The following is a 21,978-nucleotide window of genomic DNA, read 5'->3' as shown; positions in this document are numbered from 1 at the left end:
GCGCTGCAAATGCTGCAAATGTGGCCACACTGCAGTGCTGGTAGCTGTCAGTGTGGCCACACTGCAGCACTTTCCCTACACAGCTGTACGAAGACAGCTTTAATTCCCAGCGCTGTACAGTTGCAAGTGTAGCCAAACCCTAATGCTGTGCTACAGTTAAGAGCTGTGACTGGGAGCACATCTCCTGTATGAAACTGGGGGGGAGGGGGGAGGATAAGCCTCCCCGCCCCTCCTAAATGGCACCCTGGCAGAGACTATTGCCTAGATGATTTTAATTAAGAGAGTTCTAAGAAGCTATGTTTTAAGAGACAAAACCCTTCAGTGATGCAGTCAGAAGAGGGAAATGTGCCTATATGTTCTGGAAACCTAAATATTTCTCCCAAGGTTTTAAAATTTACAGGAGTGGAAACCAATTATACAGACACTAGTATTTTTCATAGTGTTTGGATCAAATTTTCATCCCACACTCAAACCAAAACTAAGAATAAGATCCTCAGCTGATGTGAATGGATGCAACTTCATTTACACCAGCTGAGGTTGTGACCTCAATTTTTTTTGAGATTTTAAAAGTTCATTTAAGTTTTTTCTATTTTTATTATTCTCTACACTTCTTAATTCTGACAAGGATCAGCACCTATTCTATTCACCCAGCTAATGCAGAATCTCCTTTAGTTGTCAGTAGTAATTGTGCTGACATTATACTATCCTTCACCTATTAACTTCAGCTAATTATCTGAGCCAGAAAAGGTACTAATCCTGGGATGCAATTCCATATTTGAGGACAATATTGGTATGTTTACCTTGCCTTCATTTACTTATCTGTGTTTAGGGGTTACTGGGCAACCCCTTTGCTCCACCAAGGATGCCAACCTTCTTCATCCATTGGTCTGCCTGTGAAGATTCAGCCTCAACTTAGTGTATAGAAATAGGGTATTATCCCTTTAAATAGTTTGTGAGTCCTTTAGTGGTGTGCATTGTGTTTTGTGTTACAGAAACCAGCCAGAGCAGCAGTGAATATATGTAACTAGACCTTGTATGTTGTGTATATTTAGTAAATAAGATTGTTTGGATCCCATTGTGCCCGTGTGATTTCTTCATATTATTACTGTTGTGTAAAGGACAAAAAAGACCATTAGTTTTCAATTAATACATGTTAGACTGTTAATATCCTTCCATCATTCAGAAACAAACTTCTAGCAAAATGGTATTAAAATATTAATTTTATAAAAACATCAAGCTATTTTGTACATAATACTCAGCACCTGCAAGATAAACATCCCTAAGTATCATTTTAAAATTACCCAGTGTCATGGTTACTAGGTGAGCTGAGTTTTAGACCCCTTTGCAGTCCTTCTCAAGTGTTACCTTTGAGGTGACAGACTTCACTTCCTTGACCTCTCTCAAAGGTGGAACCGTACCATTCAAGCAATTATGGACTGGATCTCCTGATTGCAGGCCTCCTGTTTCCCTGCAGTGTAAAAACCTAAAAGGCCCAAGTGTATTTGACACCTACAAGTAAACTCTCTAGGAGTCTGTGACCAATGGCAGATTAACAGTGTCTCAAAACAATTTATCAAAACAAACGTTGTTTACTCACAAAAAGGTACATAGTGAGCAGAGAAAAGAGTTAAAACAGCAAGTGTTCCATATGACTCAGTCTCACCCAAACTGTATCCTTTCCATGCAAGTTTTTGGTAAGTTCCACTCAACGCTGGCTCCCTACCTCTGGACTGAGAGAAATACACTGCACTGCCACATTCTCTCAGTGTCTCTGTCAGAGTCTAACCTTCAGCACTCCCTCCTCTTCCTCTGTAGGCAGATGGTTCTAATGGTATAGTGTCCCTTTGATCCTAAGCTCAGGCCTTAGGAAAGTAAATGTCAACCTGATTAATAGTCCCTCTATTATTCTCTTAATGCCCTTAGTATCCTTTCTAGACTATACTGTACTATTTATCTCTAATTGTTTTGTTTCTTGCTTATTCACCTCAACAGATTCTTTGATTTAACTCTGGGTAATCAGAGTAATATCAAACTGGTAAACTCCGATACATATGATATTCATAAAATAATAGAGGTCTCCCTCATTCTCTACACCTAGCTATCCTAGTTAAATTATATAAATGTTGTTTCTAAACAATTACCAGGAGGTGCTACAATTAAAATACAATTAGGCTATTACAGTGTTAATGCTAGCAGGCAACTTTCCCAATTAGATATTTTGAGTACCAAAATTCTTCTGTCTAGTCAATTAGAATAAGGTATAGAAAAAGGGAAAAAAGATTTTAAATTTTTCTGTCCAGGATTTGAAATTGTGTTTTCAGGCAGTCTACTGGCTCCTAATCACTGAGACTCAATTTGCCTATTAAACCATTGTAAAGAAGAAGAGTCTGCATACAAAAGTATTCGTCACCAATTCTAATTCAAAATTTAAGAATACTCTCCAAGGTGACCATAGATGGGAAAATATAGCAACAACTTAATCAGTTAGTTTCCATTTCAGTTGTGCTAGGTGGTAAGAGTACCTAGATCATAAAGATGACTATACTTATTTGCTTGGAATAATAGCTAGTATTCCAGATTTTCAGAACAAATATTTCTCCCCTCTTCTTATTGGTCATAACCACTTTGATCTTACCTCTCTATGGCATAGACTTCTTAATACAGTCTTGCAAAGTTCTTTGTGTCCCTGGACCCAAATGAGTAGTTTCTCTGATGGCTGAAAGAAGGTTTTAGCTTTTAATTAATATTATCCTCTTTGTAAAGACGGGTGAGTAGATTTTGTGCCGTTGCTAATATATATATATATATATTCATAAAAATTTGCAAGGCTGTCTTGTGTGGTTGCATATATCCTTAAGTTCACTTTACCACACAGACAAGGTTAAACTATCAGGATGCCTTAAGATGAAGAATTACATTCAATGAAAGGCTGCTAATATAATTTTCCACCAGTTGTCACTTGATAACAAGTATAACTATATCAAGAGCACATTTAAACTCCCTGTCACTGAAAGTAATCCAGTGAAACAATATAGTATTAAAATGATTGAAAATGAAGGGTGTCACCCACCACTATGGTCTGGCTGCTTTATGCTGCTCTGGCACTGCAAAGAAGCTGTAAACCTGGCTTAGTTAGCTGACTAAACTCAGTTTAAAGCAATGGCAATGAAGCACAAGGCATCTGGAATTTGCTAGTGAACCTGGTTCTAAAGATATGGCTTAATATTAGGGAAGAGTGAACCTCAGTCATAAAGCTGTGAAGATCAGTTAAGGTAAACTCAGAGAAGTCTGGCTGTTTATTCAAACTATACAAATCTGCTGAGTAAGCAAAGATTGGGTGGCAAGTTCAAAAACAAGTTTTCTTGCAAGATTTCCAGTATTCCAATTTCTACGGAGACTGAAAATACAAGAAAAGCATTTTTTCTCATGGTATTTCAGTACTTCTGTTTCTGGTCTTGGAAACACAAAGGCACACAATACTTAACCCCCTTTCAAAACTTACCTTTTTCAAATTTCAAAGCGGGATGATAGAAAAATTGCTGACTTTCTCGTTTTTACCAAATCATTATAAAATAAATCAGCTGGAATAAACTATTGTTTATACTGCTCTGTACACTTAAATGTAAATACAAGTCATTGTCTAATATGAAATTTTAGTCTGTACTGACTTGGCTAGCGCTTTTTATGTAGCCAGTTGTAAAACTATACAAATATTTAGATGAGTTGATGTACCCCTTGGAAAACCTCTATGTACTCCAAAGGTATGCATACCCCTGGTTGAGAACCACTGGTGTAATTCAACTCATTGCAGTGATGGGGAGAATTGAAAAGTTTCGATTTAAATCTGGGTTTTGATTAGACTTTGTCTCCCTAGATTAGGGGATGCATGTATCAAGAACAAGTCTGAGTCCCTCTCAAACACCAATATAATTAATGACAGTGGATAAGAACTAATTAAATTCCCTTTGATGGCAGATCCAAAGTCCACTGAATTCAATGTAAAATTTTCCATTGACTTCACAGAGCTTTGGAACAAGCTTCTGTGGTCCTATGGATTTTAAGTATGACTCATTCCCAGTGTATTTTATTTTAAAGCACTTTAAGGAAGAAACAGTCATGTTTGGACTCAGAAAATAACTGAACATACTGCAAATACGTAAGATGCCATTCATAGCATTCTACCCACCTAATGGCTCTTAGATTGATATGGATAATGAGTTTATTTAGTCAACCTAATGACAAGAAGGCCAAAAGGGAGGTTTAATTTGTAGGCCAAATTATGGTAATATATGCACATTATCATATTTTTGTTTGTGCAATATGTTTGTGTCCTGTTTCCATTGTATAATTATACTAAATAGAATGATTAGCTAAATGAGCCCAGGGTGTGCTACCACTTCTTGTGTTGCATTGCTTTTTACCATTGCTGATGTTGCAACACCTCAAAGCATTTAGCTAATTAAACAATGTTAAAATCTAGAAATTTTATACAACTACATTATTCATCATCATCTCTTCTTCTTCTTCTTCTTCTTTTGTATGGCTGGTGTAAAGCAGCAACAATAATTTCATCCAAAGTTTATCGAGCCAAATGGCTACATCAGGAGTAGCAGAATTTATTGCATTAATGCCTCCTCAATAATTATAAATTGGACAGTAGTTGGGGATATGTTCGATGGTCTGTCATGGGGAGTTACACTTGCATGCCAAGAAGTCCTTGATTTTCCATTTGTGCATTAGATGACTGCATCTACCATGGTTGGTTTGGATTACTTTCAAAGCTGACCAAAATGACCATGGAATGTCGAACCCAGGAGCCTTTTGTGTTGGATCTGGCACAAGGTGCTTATTTTTAAAGTCTTGTTTAGTCTGATCTTCTTTCCAAGCCTGCTTCTGATCATAGCCTGATTGCATGAGGCTAAGCAAATATTCCCAGAAAGGCTTGTGGAACTTAAGATGTTGGGGTGGGCGTGAGGGGGAGTTTTCAAGGTCTTGGTGGATAGGAAGGCATCTGTTTTCCTGGATTCACTGACCTTTGTAGAGTGTTGCAGCAGTTCAGCATAACAGTGTTAGATAGAACAGGTAGCCAAAGTGATGGAGCCAACTGACTCTATTCAGCTGGGTGTAAATAAGTTGTGTGTGGCTGCATCTGCTTTATACTGGTGCACAATATTCAGCTACTGAATATTCAGGTGCTACTGCAGATGTTTGCACAACTGATTCTGATGAACTCCAGGTTGGACCTAATAGTTTCTGGATTATGTTGGCTTTCTTTTTTATCTTTGCAGCTACCATCTCAAGGTGATCATGGAAGGGAAGGGTGTGGTCGAGTTTCACTCCAAGGTATGTTGGAGTGTAATCATGTCACACATTTTTACCACATAAAGGTACTTTCAGTGTGCTTTTGGCACTCCTATTATCAAGATGAAATGTGCTTACTATTGTTTTTCCAGGGTTTGGTGTGAGCCTCCATTTCCAGAAGTATTGTTCCATACTTTGGAGGTCCTCAGTTAATATTTTCTCAATGTTATGGAGGTTTGGTACTTGGATTGTCATGGTAAGATCATCTACATATCCAAATTTTCACGATCTAGTTGGAGGCATGTCACTATCACTATGTGACAGAATGCACCCCTGTATTCATACCCTACACACTATTATAATAATCTTTGTACAAAATATACCTTATAAGATATAATTTGAAAACTAGTAACTTACTGGTAAATAATATAATGGTGAAATGTATGTAGCAATATTATATGTAAAGTTATGAATCCCCCCTAAATGATGTTGGTGGAACATTTCAAACCCACATAGCCCCAGTTAGGCAGAACTGGTCAAACAGATCTTAAACAAATGAATGTATGTTTATCTCAGTTTCCATGTAAGTTTTAAACAGGGTCCTCAGACAGTGAGAGGGTGAGGACAGAAAACCAGGAAAATCTGCATTTCAGCAAACAGAGGTAAGAAGAAACATCATGGAACCTCTTTCACTATTATGCTGAAAATAAATTTTGCTTTGAGTAACCTTTATGAAAATGCATCTCAAAGGAGGACTGGACTATAAAAATGAGGGGGAAATCACCCCAGTTTCTCTCTCCCTACACATCTTTCTTTTTTCATCTAAGACGACAAAAAGAAACAGCCTATGGATTTTTGGAGCAGAGCCTGATCTGAAATTTGGTCAACAATGTTATTGTAAGCCTGTGGTAAGAACTTTAAGTCCAGCTTGTTAAGTTTAGAAAGCATTTTAATCTTTATTTTTCTTGTAACTATTTCTGACTTTAAAGTCTCATTGCCTAAAATCTATCTCTTTGTAGTTAAATAAATATGTTTTATTTCTTAATCAAAACTTATGAATTGTTTGAGTAACTTTATTTAAGGCAGCAGAGAGTTGTATATTGATCCCCTTAGAGGGGCAATGGACTTAATATATCTGGATTATCCATGAGAGGGCTGGACAATGCAAAAACACAATTTTTGGGGGGGAAATCTGGGATGGGAAGTGTTGGGGCCACTGTGCAAATGGTAACCAAGGCTGCTAGAAGCCAGGGTTTGGATGGGTTTGCTAACAGGCTCCTGGGGTCAGAGCTGCTGAACTAGGGCTGCAGCTATACCCAGACACTCAGGGTGTGACCTGCATGCTGTTTGTGAGGAGCCCAGGTTGGAAGCTACTGAAGCGAAGCTTTGTGAGGCACCCGAAATTGTAAGGCAAGTGGTGATGCAACCCCTCACAGGTCTGGATTGCACAGGGCCGGTGCAACCATTTAGGCGAACTAGGTGGTTGCCTAGGGCGCCAAGATTTGGGGGCGCCAAAAAGCGGCGCCCCCCCCAAATTTTTTAAATGGTTGCAGCGGCCGCTGCGTAGTCTGAGCTGCCGGCGGCAGCAGCTGCCTGCAGCCCGGACGCTAGGCGCCCCGGGTCAGCGCGCACCGCGGCAGCTGGCCGCTTAGGGCAGTCCCCGGGTATCGCGCCACGCCGCGGCAGCCCAGGGCCCCGGGTCAGGAGCAGCCGCGGCCGGTCCAGCAGCCCGGGCGCGGCGCTCCCGGGTCAGGGGAGCCGCCGCGCGGTCCGGCAGCGCCGGGGTGCGCGCTCCCGGGGTCAGGGACGCCGCGCGGCGGTCCGGCAGCCCGGGGTGCGGCCTCCCGGGTCAGGAGCGCCGCGGCGGTCCGGGCCCCCGGGTGCGGGCACTCCCGGTCAGGGAGCCGCCGTGGCGGTCCGGCAGCGGCGCGGTGCTCCCGGGGTCAGGTAGCTGGCTCCGCTGGACCTGCCGCAGGCATGTCTGCGGCAGCTCCGCCGGAGCCGCGAGACCCGCGCGGGGGGCAGCGAAATGTCCTGGCGCCTAGGGTGTCAGAAATCCTAGCGCCGGCCCTGATTGCACCCTGGAATGTCATACACTATCACAAAGTAAGAGACTCATAGAAAAGCTCTGTGTAGCTCAAAAGCTTGTTTCTCTCATCAACAGAAGTTGATGCAATAAAAGATATTACCTTGCCCACCTTGTCCCCCAGAAAGTAACATGGGCAGAGTTGTATTTTCCCCTGCTTTAATGAGGTTAATATCTATTACTCCGCTTTATAGGCAGAAGCCAAACCCTAGGCAGCCAGTGAGACAGGGTGGGGACTGTGCCTCAAAAGCCACAAGATATCTTGGGACAGATCTCTTGGGCCTGCTCTGCAATTTTTTTTTTTTTTTTGTCCAAATACATAAAGTGCAATATACAATTTGGGAATATTCTGCTCTAAGTTTATTCAAATTCAACAGCAGACAAGAAACATACAGGGTAGGTAAGTTACATAAAGAAGAACTCAGCAGAAAACAGTAGGAAAGAGGGAGCATAATCAAGCTGTTTGAATAATATACTGAGCTGTGCTGTGTAAGAGTCAAGATTAGAGGAAATGAAATGCCCTCTTGATCTTGAACATATAAGGTACATGGAGGATAGTGATGAAGTGGTGATAGGATGACAGCAGATGTCCTTTCATAACAATGCAGGAACAGGAATTACAGATAAAAACAATATTCTAAGAAGGGAAAGATCGGAGGACAGTGATAGTATGTATCGTCCCCTTTGCTGATATATAAAGAAATGGAAAATAAGAAGCAAGAGAAGCAGACCCACAAGTCAATAGATAAGTAGAACAAGAAGTAAAAGAATATTTATGGAAGGAAAGCACTGGATAGGTTTTCCATTGAGACTGATATTGCAGTCTCTTTTTCCTAGGATTAGTATTTAGTGTACAGTAACTCCTCACTTAATGTTGTGGTTATGTTCCTGAAAAATACAACTTTAAGTTGTTTAAGAGATTTTTGGGGGGCAGACAAAAGACATTATATACTGTACTGTGGCTGAGAAGTGCCCCTGGCTTACCCCACACAGGCACAGCCCGCTGCAGGCAAGGATGCTAGGAAGCACCTTTGCAGCAGCAGCTTCCCCGGAGAAGAACAGGCGCTGACTTTGTCAGGCGATGCTCCAGGCCCGCCTCTTCCCATCCCCGCTCCATTCGAGGCCCACCTCTCCCCACCCCCACTCCACCTCCCCTCTGGAGTACGCCACATCCCCGCTCCATCCCCCCCCGAAAGTCTTCAGCACCCCCAAACAGCTTCCCCGCTCCTCCCCCTTCCTCCCAGAAAGTCCTAAGCACCACCAAGGGAAGTGCTGGGAGGGAGGAGGAGGAGGTGGAGAAGAGGAACTTGTGCAATGCTCCCTTGTAAAGTTGCTGCTCTTCCACAGAATCTTACAAGCAGCTGACAGAGCAGGCAGCCAAATGACGTTATAAGGGAGCATTGCACAACTTTAAATGAGCATGTTCCCTAATTGAGCAGTGACGTTATTTTGAAACAACGTTAAGTGGGAGGATGTTAAGTAAGGAGTTACTGTACACATTCTTGGTTAATAAAATCAAATGTCCCTAAGGAATGCTGCACTCTAAAAATGGGGGCGGATCCTGATTTAGTGTAAATTGCCATAGTTCCACTGTGGAGCTATGGCAAATTACACTAGCTGAGGATCTGCCCCATTAACTCATGACTGGGAAGAGCTGAAAATAAATAATAACCAGTTAAAGTTGCACAGTTGCAGATCAAGATATCTTGCACCTTGGTATCAAGCTCTTGACTCTCCTGAAAGAGCCACCTTTTAATTCCCTTAACTAGAGCTGAATGAATCACTTGTAACAAATAAAGTGTGTGTGTGTGTGTGTGTGTGTAGGGATTGATTGTGGAAATTGCTAAATTCTCAAATGTACTTGTTCAAAATTATTCACAAAATCATCTCAATCAGCTATGTAATTCCAGGTCTGCAGATTATTCACTAACACCTTATTGGGATAGTTACATATGGTACCTCTACACTACCCACCGGATTGGTGGGTAGTGATCGATCTATTGGGGATCAATTTATTATGTCTAGTGTAGACGCGATAAAATTGATCCCCGATCGCTCTGCCATCAACTCCGGAACTCCACCGCAGCGAGATGCGGAAGTGGAGTCGATGGGGGAGCAGCAGCGGTCAACTCACCACCATCCTTACGGCCAGGTAAATCGACCTAAGATACGTCGACTTCAGCTACGCTATTCATATAGCTGAAGTTGCATATCTTAGGTCGACACCGCACCCCCACTGTAGACCTAGCCTTAGTATTGCTTCTGTTCTGTGATTGGATAATTTCAGTATGTAACCAACACAGCAGAAAGTGAGCATAGAAATGCTGTGAATATGGGCTGTTCAAGAACAGATTTTGAATATGAACAAATATTCACAGACAGTTTTATGAGCTAATTGCTCTGCTCACTTCAGAAAAGAATGACAACTAATTTTTGCCATCCTCAAATTTAATGAAAAATGCTTTCTAGGTCACTTATGTGTAAATTATCACTTTTTAAAAGATTGTTTTAAGGATTGAAAGCCAACTAAAGACATTCTAGGATAGCATAACTATCTCTAACCGCTATATTAAATGCTTTAGCCCAAAACATTACTAATCTGCAGTAGTACCACTGTCAGTAGACTAAAACAAAACTGCTTTGTGGTGCCATCTTGCAATGTTGAGTGTTCCACGTTAGAACCATGCTTGCAGAACTTTCACAGTAACTCATCGTAAAATATCACAAAGGAGGTAGAGAGTCTGGCAGTAGTCAATGTTAGCAGATACTGCAGCAAGAAGAGACTCTTAAAGAAATGCATAATAACATTTCTATCCTTCCACTTATCAAAAGTGACAAAAGTGACATGATGAATGAATTTGAAGATCTCTGCTACATGTATGCAAAATGTTCTCTAAATTACTCACTGACATTCAACATAAGAGGCAGGATTTGAAATAAAATTGCACTCTTTAGAGCCAATAGTCTTGATGGACAAGCTACTGGAACAGGGACAGGAAAATTTTTGTCTCTGGGTGTGACATTTTGCGAATAGTCATTAAAAACCTCTTACATTTAATTAGATGCTTTTATCTCAAAAGCACTGTAAAAAGCTCTTAACAACTATAATCAGGGGAGAAGGAGGAGAATAGTTCTGGGTTTAGTCTAGCACTGCAGTAACAGCAGCTCTTGGAATCAGTAGATACTGAGCCCTGTCCTGTGTAAATCTGGCTCATGTTCTGCAATATGACAGGGAATATAAACAAAAATCAGTCTCTTGTCAAGCACTCTTCCATGGCACACAGTTAGTACATGGCATCAGAAGAAAACTGAATCAAAGGCTCACTGGGCGAAATTCTGTGGCCTGCGTTGTGTTATAATCGTAATGGTCCCCTTTTCGCCTTAAGATTTATTAAATCTATGCATCTTTGGCAAATATGGGACACATAAAGCCACCCAATCCCTCTGACAAAATCTTAGTTTATTTCAAACAGTCATCACAAAATGAGTCCATGTCTCAAAGCTATATTGCCATATCTATACCAGCAACACTATCAACCAGCTGAGTTTGAAAGAGTGGAAAGGGAAATTCCATGTATACATGGTTTGAAGAGTAAATACAAATCATCAAACAGGTGTAGAACACAGGCATGTTAACACATCTAGGGTAACTACAACCAAATGAGAGGATGTTGAGCACAACTGCTCTGACTATAGTTAGTGCTCAGTTGTGCTTAATATTATGTTAATTACCAGAACTCCTCAAGGTAGTGTAATTTTACAGAGTAGATAAGCCCAGAGACAATTAACTCTGAAGCACTTACAAATGAGGAAGCCAGGAAACTGGAACAGAGAGGAAGTACTAAAAGCTATCCAAAACTACCACCTACTCCCATTACAAGTGGTAGATTTAATGCCAAAAGTGGCTGGCAAACCATCAGTGTACCAATACATTAGCCATACAAGCTCATACTTTACAACCAATATTGTTCCAAATTAATAGTATTTTGATTCAAGGCCTGTAAGCTCTGTCCCAAGACCTGTAGGCTCTGTCCCAAAAGTAAAATATTTGAAAATTTTTTAATTGTTTTTTATTTTACATATGACCAGGAACTTAATTGCCTAGAAATAGAAATGTATCTGTGTGGTATTGATTATGGCAAAGAAATGTATCCTTCTCATTTGGAAATCTGGTATTCTCCCAGGTTCACATCGCACCATATTAACCTGAAATTACTTTATTAAGACTTCTCGCAGGTACCTTCTATTCCTATAGGAGAAAACATACAATCCCATAACAGGGATTACATTTTCAGGGCCAGTTTCAGATACTGGGGGCGGAGGGGAGATACTTCTTTAGGATCTCTAGTGAATTTAGTGGTGGCTAAATTAATCCTGTGTAATGTATTTTAAAAAATAAGCTGATGGAGTAACTTTTTTTGAATCAGTTCTCTGATTTTCATTCATGAGTCCACCAGTTCTCAGGAGCCATCAATTATCAAATAGAAATGAGTGTACTTCACTCCCAACGAGGAGTGATATTATGTGAAATTTTCCTTACCCAATTTTATTAAACAAAATACTGACTTCTCTTTCCATGCATATTGATGGACCACTGGATTTACTGATTCCATCACTTACATTAAGTCCTCAATTGGCACATAATTTTCTAATATTAACAATGGTTGTGTGTGCATTTTTCTTCATTAGCAGAGGTATTGTACTATGGATATTTTTCATGCACTAGAAATGAAATAGCTTGGAGCTTTACAGTGATAACTAGAGCTTATTGAGGATTTTCTATGATGGATTGCTACCAACATAGTTAAAGTTGTGTTACAGATTTCAGCTTAACGGGAGATTTAAACCTTTATTTTATAAAAGTCTCATTGAAATGGCAAAAACCAACACATTGAATTTAAGCTTTTGAAAATTTCTATTTGAATTTTTCATGGTAGTTTGATGAAAAATGGATTAACACAAGAGTAAAATAAGAATTCACAATTACCCTTTGTGGCAATTTTTCACTGGTTGCTTACTATTTTTGCACCCCTTTTGCAGGAATTCTAAAGCAGTCTGGATGTGTCCTTTATCCACATTGTTGCTCCTCATGCCGTGCTTCGGAGAATATCAGCTATACAGAGGTTAGTGACTTCAGCAGTGGTAAGGCAGAATTAGTTCCCCAATGCATGGAGAGTGTGACAGTCAGATGTGCTGATCTGTTCATACAATTGTTATAAAAGGTCACTGTTTCGGTTTTATGTTAGAGTACAAGTTAGATGAAGTTGGGTACACATAAAGCTTTAGATTGTTGGCATGTGTCATCAATAGTGTTGTAGCCAACATGAAGGTGGAAAAGAAAGAACATATCTTTCCCCTTAATTTGATTTCATGCTTTTAAAGTTTGATGTGGAAGGGACATGTTCTGATGCAACCTCACCTGTCACAAAACATGATTTGTTTGTTAATAGTACTAAATGTGGTTTTAACATTTTGGTTTATAAATGTACTTGCAGAACTTCTGCCATTGTGTTTCATAAAGCAAAAGATAAGCATAGATTTGTGGTAGTATTCTATATTGTAGCTCAGTCTTTGCACCTAGACAGGTGAGTAAGGGCTTGTCTACACTACACAGTTTTTGTCAACAAAAGGCAGATTTTGCTGATAAAACAGGGGAGGTGTACACATTACAAAGCTACTCTTGTCAGCAAAACTCTGCTGTTTTGACAACAAAATAAAACCAGTTTGATGAGAGGCATAAAGCATTTTGCAGTGAAGTTAAAGTGTCAAAATGTTAGTGTACATGCTGCTGTTTGTTATATCGCCATAACTGGCTTCCCCCCCTATCCCACAATACCTGACTGTCTGCTCACGTTTTGAACTTGGCTGCCCTGCATTCCAGCTACACAGGCATGCATCTGTCCCCTTTCAAAGCCCCGGAAAGTTCTGACAACTGAGTGTGCTGCTTCACACCACCAGCAAACAGAAAATCATTAACTTGCAAATCCTGCTTTCCTCGGGCAATAGGAACACAGCAGCAGGCTGGCTCTTGCTGCGGGGGAAGGGGAGAATGGAGGACGAGACTACTGTGCTGTGCAGAGCAAGGGAGGGAGGCAGGGGCTGATGTTGGGGGTGTCCCCTTCCCCCTGCCTCAGGATTGATTGCTTCCAGCAGCTGTCTGAACGTATGAGACAGCATGCTGACACACTCATTATCACCTAACACACACTCTGCCTCTGTCTCTCCCCCCGCCAACACACACACGTTCCATGTTACACACTCTCCTAACCATGGGATTGAGAAACACGCATCATGTGACGCTGAACCTACCCCATGAGCAGGGCCGGCTCTACTGTTTTTGCCACCCCAAGCAGCGTGCTGAATTGCTGCCACGGACAGTAGGGACAGTCCGTGTGCCCTTAGGACAGCATGTGCATTTCCGCGGCAGCGGCATTTCGTAGGCAGCTTCTGTCTTCAGCCGGAAGACAGAAGCTGCGCCGCTGTGGACAGCAGAACATAGAAGCTGCTGCCGAATTGCCGCCGCCGCCACAGAAAAGTGCATGCTGCCCTAACAGCACACGGACTGCCCCCACTGTCCACGGCGGCAATTTGGTGCGCTGCTTGGGGGCAAAAACACACAGACTGCCACCCCTTGCAGATTGCCGCCCCAAGCACCTGACTGGAATGCTGGTGACTGGAGCCGGCCCAGCCCATGAGGCATTGCAAACCCTTCCCAAAGCACCCTGTGGCCAGTTGCTCAGTGGGATAGCTACCCCATAGTGAACTGCTTTCTGTGTCAATGCAATAGGTGCTAGTGTGGATATACTCTGCCGACACAAGGAGCATAGCGTGGACATGCAACAGTGGTTTAATTAAAGCAGCATAACTTTTGTCAATAAAACTCTGTAGTGTAGACATGGCCTAAGAGGGAGGAAAGCTTTCCCTATGTCCCCTGCATTGGCTACTTGGACCTTGGGGCTGGGTGTGTAGGCATAAGAGATGCTTTATATACACTTACTCCTTCCCTCCCTTCGGTATGTGGGCAGGGAGGGGAGGGGAATGGACAAACACATCAACCATTTCAGTTGAGCCTGCATGCTAGGACTAGTAATTTACAGCTGATATAAAGTAAAATTACAATCCCCTGGGAGCAGGGAGGGAATTATAGCTCCCTAGGCTTCTCCTGAAATGGTGCTGTAATGTAATATACTTTACTATGATCTGTGTCCTACGGACACAATTTACCTAGCCCAAAATGATTTTCCTATATGTTGATTTATTCCAAGAGCAACTAAGAAATAGCTGTATACATTCTTTTGTAAAATCCAACATGGAAACATTTCAGGTTTGACATGGAAATTCCTTGCAAATTGTCTTTGAAAAATTCTCTAATGGAAGAAAAACTCAGAATGTCAGATTTACAAATGTGTTTGGAAAGAAAAAGATCTCAACCTCCTTTTCTCTTTATACTGCCTCTGCTATTACCACCCATTCCCACAGAATGTGCATTACAGTCAAATTCTACCCCCTTCTCTCTTCCTATTTCCATATCTAAATGGTAAGAAAAATCAGCCAGGAGAATTTCATCATGTCTCTGTCAGGTGTGCAGCAATAGGTGACATATATTAACTCTCGGTCAATAATTCAACCCCCTCCAGTCAGTTTCCTGTTGCTAGGGGGATTGCATTGTACAAGAAAGTGTAAGATTACCCATTTTTGAAGTGGTGATGGCAATTTTCAAAAGTGAGATGTCTTGGAATAACTAAATGGAATTAGCTAAAACCTTGTGAACTCTCCCTGCATGTAACTGGATGAGGTTGTTTTTTTTTTTAATCTGAGGCCTAGCAAAAATGGACTAGATGGAAGATTAATTGATTCATTCTAACATAATATGTCCAGCACCTCTGAAAAACCAAGCTATCAGTGCCTCAACATGGGTACCCAAAATCTAAGAAAACAAAAATTTGTGGTCATCTTTCAAAATCCTACTTATCTAAGGTCACACAACAAATCAGGAGCAAAGATATGATTTGTACCCAAGAGTTTCTGACTCCCAGCTTTGTTCAGTCCACTAGATCAGTGTTTCCCAAACGTGGGACACTGCTTGTGCAGGGAAAGCCCCTGATGGGCCGGGCTGGTTTGTTTACCTGCCGCCGCCACGTCCGCAGTTTCTGCTGATCAGGACTCCCAGTGGCTGCGGTTTGCTGCTCCAGGCCAATGGGGGCTGCTTTGGCCCGCACAACTTCCAGCAGCTCCCATTGGCCAGTGGGAGTCGCGACTGGCCAGACCTGGGGACCCGGCAGATAGACAAACAGGCCTAGCCCACCAGAGGCTTTCCCTGCACAAGTGGCATCCCAATTTTGGGAAACACTGCACTAGGTCATTCAGTCACCCTACTGTGTGTCCTCATAAGATTATACTAGGCGATTGGTAATAAGAAAATAACATACTCAAGACCAAATCGTACACTGGTGCAAATCATTATAGCTGCACTGAAGTCTATGGAACTGTGCCAATTTATGACAGCTGACAATCTGGCTCTCTAATTATATTTTTCTGTCTATTAATATTTAGGAAGTCTTAGCAAAACATACCTCTGCAGAAACATATCACTACACTATATGTATCACTTATCAATTGTTTGATTTTATTATCCTAGGCTTTAATATTATTATAAAGTTGCAAATGACATCACAACGATCATACATTACTCATTTTACGCAAAGAATGTTTCAGCAGGCTATTCTTAATAACTACACCTCTACCCCGATACAACGCTGTCCTCGGGAGCCAAAAAATCTTACTGCTTATAGGTGAAACCACGTTATATCGAACTTGCTTTGATCCGCCAGAGTGTGCAGCACTGCCCCGTCAGAGCACTGCTTTACCGTGTTATATCCGAATTCATGTTATATCAGGGTAGAGGTGTACATGGGAAGTTGTTATTGTGATACGTTATTTGGGCTTACTGTTGTTATATATTAACAGTCTCTCAACTGTATAATAGGGAGCAAGGAAATGTAATGGTTACATTTAGACGAATTGCTAAGCTATTTGAGAGATGGTTTCCTTCAGAATGCAGAGCATAAGTTCATGCTGGATGTATTTTGGTAAAGAAGAGTGGTCTCTAGAAACATGTATTTCATCTTTGTTTTTATTTTTAACTTCGTTGCTATGATGCAGAACCCTAAAATGTTCTGGTTGTACAGGAAATTATTAATTTCCTCAGTCTGTTTTCATTTTTCATATAATCATTTTGTGCTTGCCATGGCCTGTTTCTTCCTTTACTTTTCTCTTTTAGCTACTTTCCCTTCTGCAGGAAAAACAAGCCTGTTTATATAACATACCTCTGCTTCTTTCTCTGATTAACTCTACCCTCCTTACCTTACAGAATCTTCTTCCCTGGCCAGGGCCTGAGGTCGTCTTCTACACAGACTGTTTACACTCATTTTTCCTAATGACTGTCTTTCAGGTGTTTTTTCCCTTCTTCTTTTATTTATTTATTTATTTATTTATTTGAAGTCTTGTCGTACAGTGATCATATTGCTCAGGGACTTCATTCTCTAAAAACAAACCAACCAACTTGATGAATGCATTAATTCTAACAAACACAGGGATCTTCATTGGTACCTAGGCTTCCTGCTCCAGGATTTCATCCTCCACCTCTTTTTTCACAAGGAAGTCAGAAACACAACCTTATTTTCCTGGGACAAAGAGGAACTTTGATCTCGACTTGCTATCCATCACTAATAGTGGCAGGGGAGAAATGATTTTGAACACATTACAAGCTCTTTACTCACCTAAGGTTTTGCTCACTTGCCCAGATTCTTCAGGGAAGTCAATGAGAGTTGAGCATGCTAAGCACCTTGCAGGATTAGGCCCCAAATGCTTCACTTTTGTCAGAAAGAAAGTCCCTTTATAGGTTCCTTACTGCCATAAGGATTCACTGCAGAGATGTATAAAAATTACATCTGGATTCACTCAAGAGAAGAGACTGATGAAACATTTATTATTAGAAGTCAAGAAGGCAGAGAGAGAGAAATTACCAACAAAATCTCTTCAGGCTGAAAATTATTTTTAAAGCATAGTTTGTGTGCATATGTTTTGAGGTTATATTAATTGAAGAAGCTCTAAGGTGAAATAAATGCTACCTTATGGACAGTTATACAGACAGATAATGGTGATCATCCTTTCATCTCTCAGCTGATTATTATCTTTGAGCTTGAAATAATTCAGTTAGCAAAGCCAAGTGGATACTTAGTGCCTCACTTCTTAGCATGTCTTTTGAAATAACTTCCTTCACTGTGAATGAAAAGTCAGAGTTGAAATGCGAACCACTGCTTTTAAAGGGGTGGGAGGAAAAAATCAGCATGCTCCTAGGCTTCTTTAAATCACTTCAGAACCATAATACATGTTATCTTTTTTTAGCAGCCATGTACCAATGCAATGTGATTTTTCACTGTTGGGGTCTGATCCAAAGCCCACTAATGTTAATGGATTGGAAAGACTCCCATTGACTAGAAAAAGCTTTGGATCAAGTCCTTAGTCCACAGTTACTGGAAATGGAAGCAATTTTTTTCTCCTGTACAGGAAACCATGGCAACAGCAAGTGATAACTCATCCTAGCCAATCAGAATTTTACTCTATTTTTTTTCCAGTTTGCAAACAATAACACATCATCCCTGTATGAAGAGGGCTTAGTTTCCCACTGTGCCTGAAGAGAGTGGACAAGAAACTGATTGTAGCTCCCTGATTCTTAGCTGCCAGTATAAGTTAAAGCTTTAGTGGAACAAGTCTAACTTAGGTCACTGGTGTAAAATCATATACCAGCCAAAGATCAGGGCTTCCTGCCCTTCCTTGACGTGGTCCTTTTCCCCATTACAGCAAGCAGGGGAGGTAGTTCTGGGTCAGGGTGGCAGTGTTGGTGTTGGATGTTGCTCCACCACCTCCACACCACTTATCTACCTGTGGAGATTTCCCCTGCAACTGGGACAATCTCCCACCATTTTAAGCTCACTTTGCGCTGCATGACAGATGCAAGGTGAATTTGGCATACTGGAAAAATCTGAGCCACGTAAGTGAATGCACTCAAGGGTCCAATCCTCTGGGAGCACTGAGAAGTCCATAGCTCTTCAGATATGAAAAAACATTAGACTTTAAACTGATCATTGAGACAGCAATAAATATGGCTTATCTTGGGCAAAAGCAATTTGAGGGAAGAATTCCACATTTTGGAGTGAGGAAACGGAAATATTTCTCTGGAAGGTGGCTGATATTTCTTAACAACAGCTGTCTGAAGCTGCTCAGAGGTTTGGAATGCCAGAATTAGTCTCCGGGAGCTAGATGAATGGGCAGATAACAAATGAGGTAGTCAGAGATTAATTTAAATGTAACTTGTCATATGGTGATCACCATCAGGTATAGGGCTTGATTCACTGGTATGTTGGGGGAACTTTACACTAGCCACTGAAGGATTTCTCCATGGTAGGGACATTCTTGAGGGACACAGCCATTGCAGGGACTCCTATACCAGCCTATGAGTGCTAGCGTGTGGGACAAGAGAAAAATAAGTCTTACAAAGATTTGATTCCAGCACATCCATTTTAAAATGTATCTAACTATATCCAAGATTTCTTCCCCAGCATAATTATTTTAGTGTGATAACTGAGAATGGCTGATAGTCTTCCTAAGGTGAAATTAAAAACTGTAGGATATCTATTCTCCTGTCTGACTGGAAGTGCTTATATTGTAGTGTTAGAGTGCTGATAATTATTCTACATTCTGATTAGTTTAGTCACTGACTTCACATTTCATTTCCATATTGTTCATTATGTATTCCAAGACTGGTGTAGTATTGACATCAGTGTTTTTCATGCTTGTGCTCTATGACTAGTGAGGTTTCTGTTTGATAAATGCATTAGAAAATCTAATGGCAACGACTGACGATCATCGTAATTTTCTCAATATGGAATTTGTAGAAAACACTGTCAATAAGTGTACATGGAGGCTTCTCAGGGAGACAAGCTTACAGGTGCTAATTAAAAGCTAGTCAAGTAATAACATTAAAGGGGGGAGCTGGTAGCAACCCCTATATTTAGATTGCCCAACACTCCTCATTATAAAGGATTCTTGTAATCTTTTCTTTAAGAAGCTCTCATGCCTTCTTTCTTTACAGCAGAGCTGAAGGAATGCCCTCACGCTATAGAGGTGATTTTTATTTGTCCCATGAAGCATTTGCTGAGATATAAACTATTAAAACTCTCCATTTCCCCCCTCTCACTGATATTCTTCAGGAAAATTTTAACAGCCTGCCAGCATACAAACTAAACACACCAGCATTCCAAGAGGCCTGGTTCACAAATTAGCTGTCAGCAGATGATGTCACTACATTGGGAACAGCTGGGAGCTGACAGAGCAGCTGTAAATTGTGAGGGAGTGGGGAGCCAGGCTGGGGATCCCTCTCCCTGGACCACACTTGACACCAGGCCAGGGTGGGAAAGTTTTTTTGTTTAACATCTCACCCCAGTTCCGTCCCCTGGAGTGGCTGAGAAAAATAAAGTCCAAGCAACACAATGATGTGGTGCCTGCCAGAAGCTGGTGCCCAGGACAACCCCCTCTACTCTTCCACCCCTAAAACTGGCCCCAGCTCCACCTCCCAAGGTACGTATGAGGAGGATAGGGAGAGAGAATATACAAACCAGACTCCTCTCAACCAGCATCCTGAACCTACACCTGGCCCTAGCAGTCTAGCCCCTCCCTTTTGCTGCCATGAGCTACTGTAGTCTTATAGCTCAGGTAGCAGTATTCTATGTTGCAGTGCTTCACGTTCAGGCTTCAGACCCCACTGATGATGATGCATAGTATCAGTGGTTATTATAATTGCACATAATAGAATTTTGTTTATCTTTTCCCTTAAAAGAACAACTCTAGGAAATTGCACATAACATTAAAAGAATGTTATTGGATTGCAATAATCAAGCCCATGAAGATCAGGAAGTGAAATATTTACAGTTGCTCAGCCAACTTTAATTCATATTTGAGTTTAATGTATGTGCATTTTTATACCAACTTTAACAGCATAATCACTTACTATTTTTCTCACAGACCCCTGCCTCATTCAGAGCACAGAATGGAAGCAGAAGGGGAAGAATTAAGATTGTACAGGAATGAAACTGTTGACCTTAAAAATCTTCTATATTGTTTTTAAATGAAGGAGCCTGCATATTCAAGAACACAGGCTGCTGAAACCACATCATACTGATGCTCTGAATTTGGTCCTCATTGGATTCAGAAGAAGATTCAAGATTTCCTTCCTCATCAAACTCTGGCATGGGATTGGCCCAAACTACCTGAGGGACTATCTCATTCTCTGAGGTCATGAGCTCCCACTGGGCGTAAAGTGCTCCACTGGAACCAAAGAACTGTCAGTCTCAAGAGTTAGACTGTGCATAGTGGAGATAGGCAGAGCTTCCTTGGCAATTGGCCTGTGTGTGTCGAACTCATTGCTGGAAGATCTCTGAACCACTACAAATCTCACTGTCGTCAGATCAAAATGTTTTTTTGTTGCATAGTTTGCTTGTAAAACAATTACTTAGTAAATAAAATGTTTGGGTATTGAATACCGAAGCTTTTCTGGATAATTCAAATCATTCTTAAAAGCACTGTGTCTTTTATATCCACATATACCAGTAACTCAGACTTTCAAACTCTGCTTCTCTGCAATTGCTATGAAAATAAGGCCCAGCGTCTCAGATTAATTTTCTACCTGCTGTGCTACAATTAGCATTACCTCTAATAGCTTCAAAATGATAATTTGAAGCTGAGCATCCAAATTGCAGTGCTTGTATCACACTCCACAGCTTGTTGCTTGCTACTTTTGGCAAATCTATGAGCCAATGGAAGCAGATGCATACAAATTATATAGTGGTAACAGACCCTAAATATGTAATTACTCCAAACGTTAATGTGATTTGCATCCACTTGGATTTTTGCAAACAATGTATAATCTCCCCTTCTCCCAAAATATACCATTAACCAGACTGGGGTAGAGGTGAGCTCATGGAATCTGTCCTGAGGTGGGATGATGAGACTAGGGGCTTCTGCCTAGTGGGGAGGGGAGGGAAGGTCTCGGGGCTTCAGCACTGTGGGGTGTGCCTATGAAGGCTCGGGGCTTCAGCAGGAGTGGGGCTGAAGTCTTGAGCTCCAGGAGGGGCACTGCGGGGCTGAAACCCCAAGCCCTGGTAGGCGTGCCCTAGCTTTCGAACTTCTGAAGATTGCTGTATGTGTCTTGGAGGGTCAGTAAGTTTGGCCATCACCTCTATATACATAGGCACGATATTCAGTCCACAGTATCTGAGCACTAAACACTATTTAAAACAAATATATGTCTGAGAGAATCTATAACTTTCATTTTTCTTATGTGCCATTTGAGTGTGCCAGTGTCCCTGCTACTGTTACACTGCTCTACAGCCAAAATGCTTCTGAAATAAATGTAGTCAAACTTTACTAATTCTGGGTCACTGAGAACGAAAATGATGCTTAAAATTGTTGATTGGCTCTAGTCTAGCTGTTGGGCTCCAGACTACAGCAGTGGAATCTCCTGGCAGGTGATG

General features: G+C 41.2%; 1 long non-coding RNA gene across 1 annotated transcript; it reads left to right on the top strand.

Annotated features, from left to right (window-relative positions):
- The first annotated feature begins 5,875 nt into the window (after positions 1-5,875).
- LOC116833496 (uncharacterized) lies at positions 5,876-20,531 on the top strand. The gene is made up of 3 exons (XR_004375701.2): positions 5,876-5,963; positions 12,428-12,510; positions 20,471-20,531. It is a non-coding gene; the product is annotated as an uncharacterized LOC116833496 (long non-coding RNA).
- Positions 20,532-21,978: the final 1,447 nt, after the last annotated feature.

Source organism: Chelonoidis abingdonii, chromosome 3, assembly GCF_003597395.2.
Source record: "Chelonoidis abingdonii isolate Lonesome George chromosome 3, CheloAbing_2.0, whole genome shotgun sequence".
NCBI lineage: Eukaryota > Metazoa > Chordata > Testudines > Testudinidae > Chelonoidis > Chelonoidis abingdonii.
The sequence above is the reverse complement of the archived record's forward strand: the minus strand, read 5'-3'. Positions and strand labels throughout refer to the sequence as shown.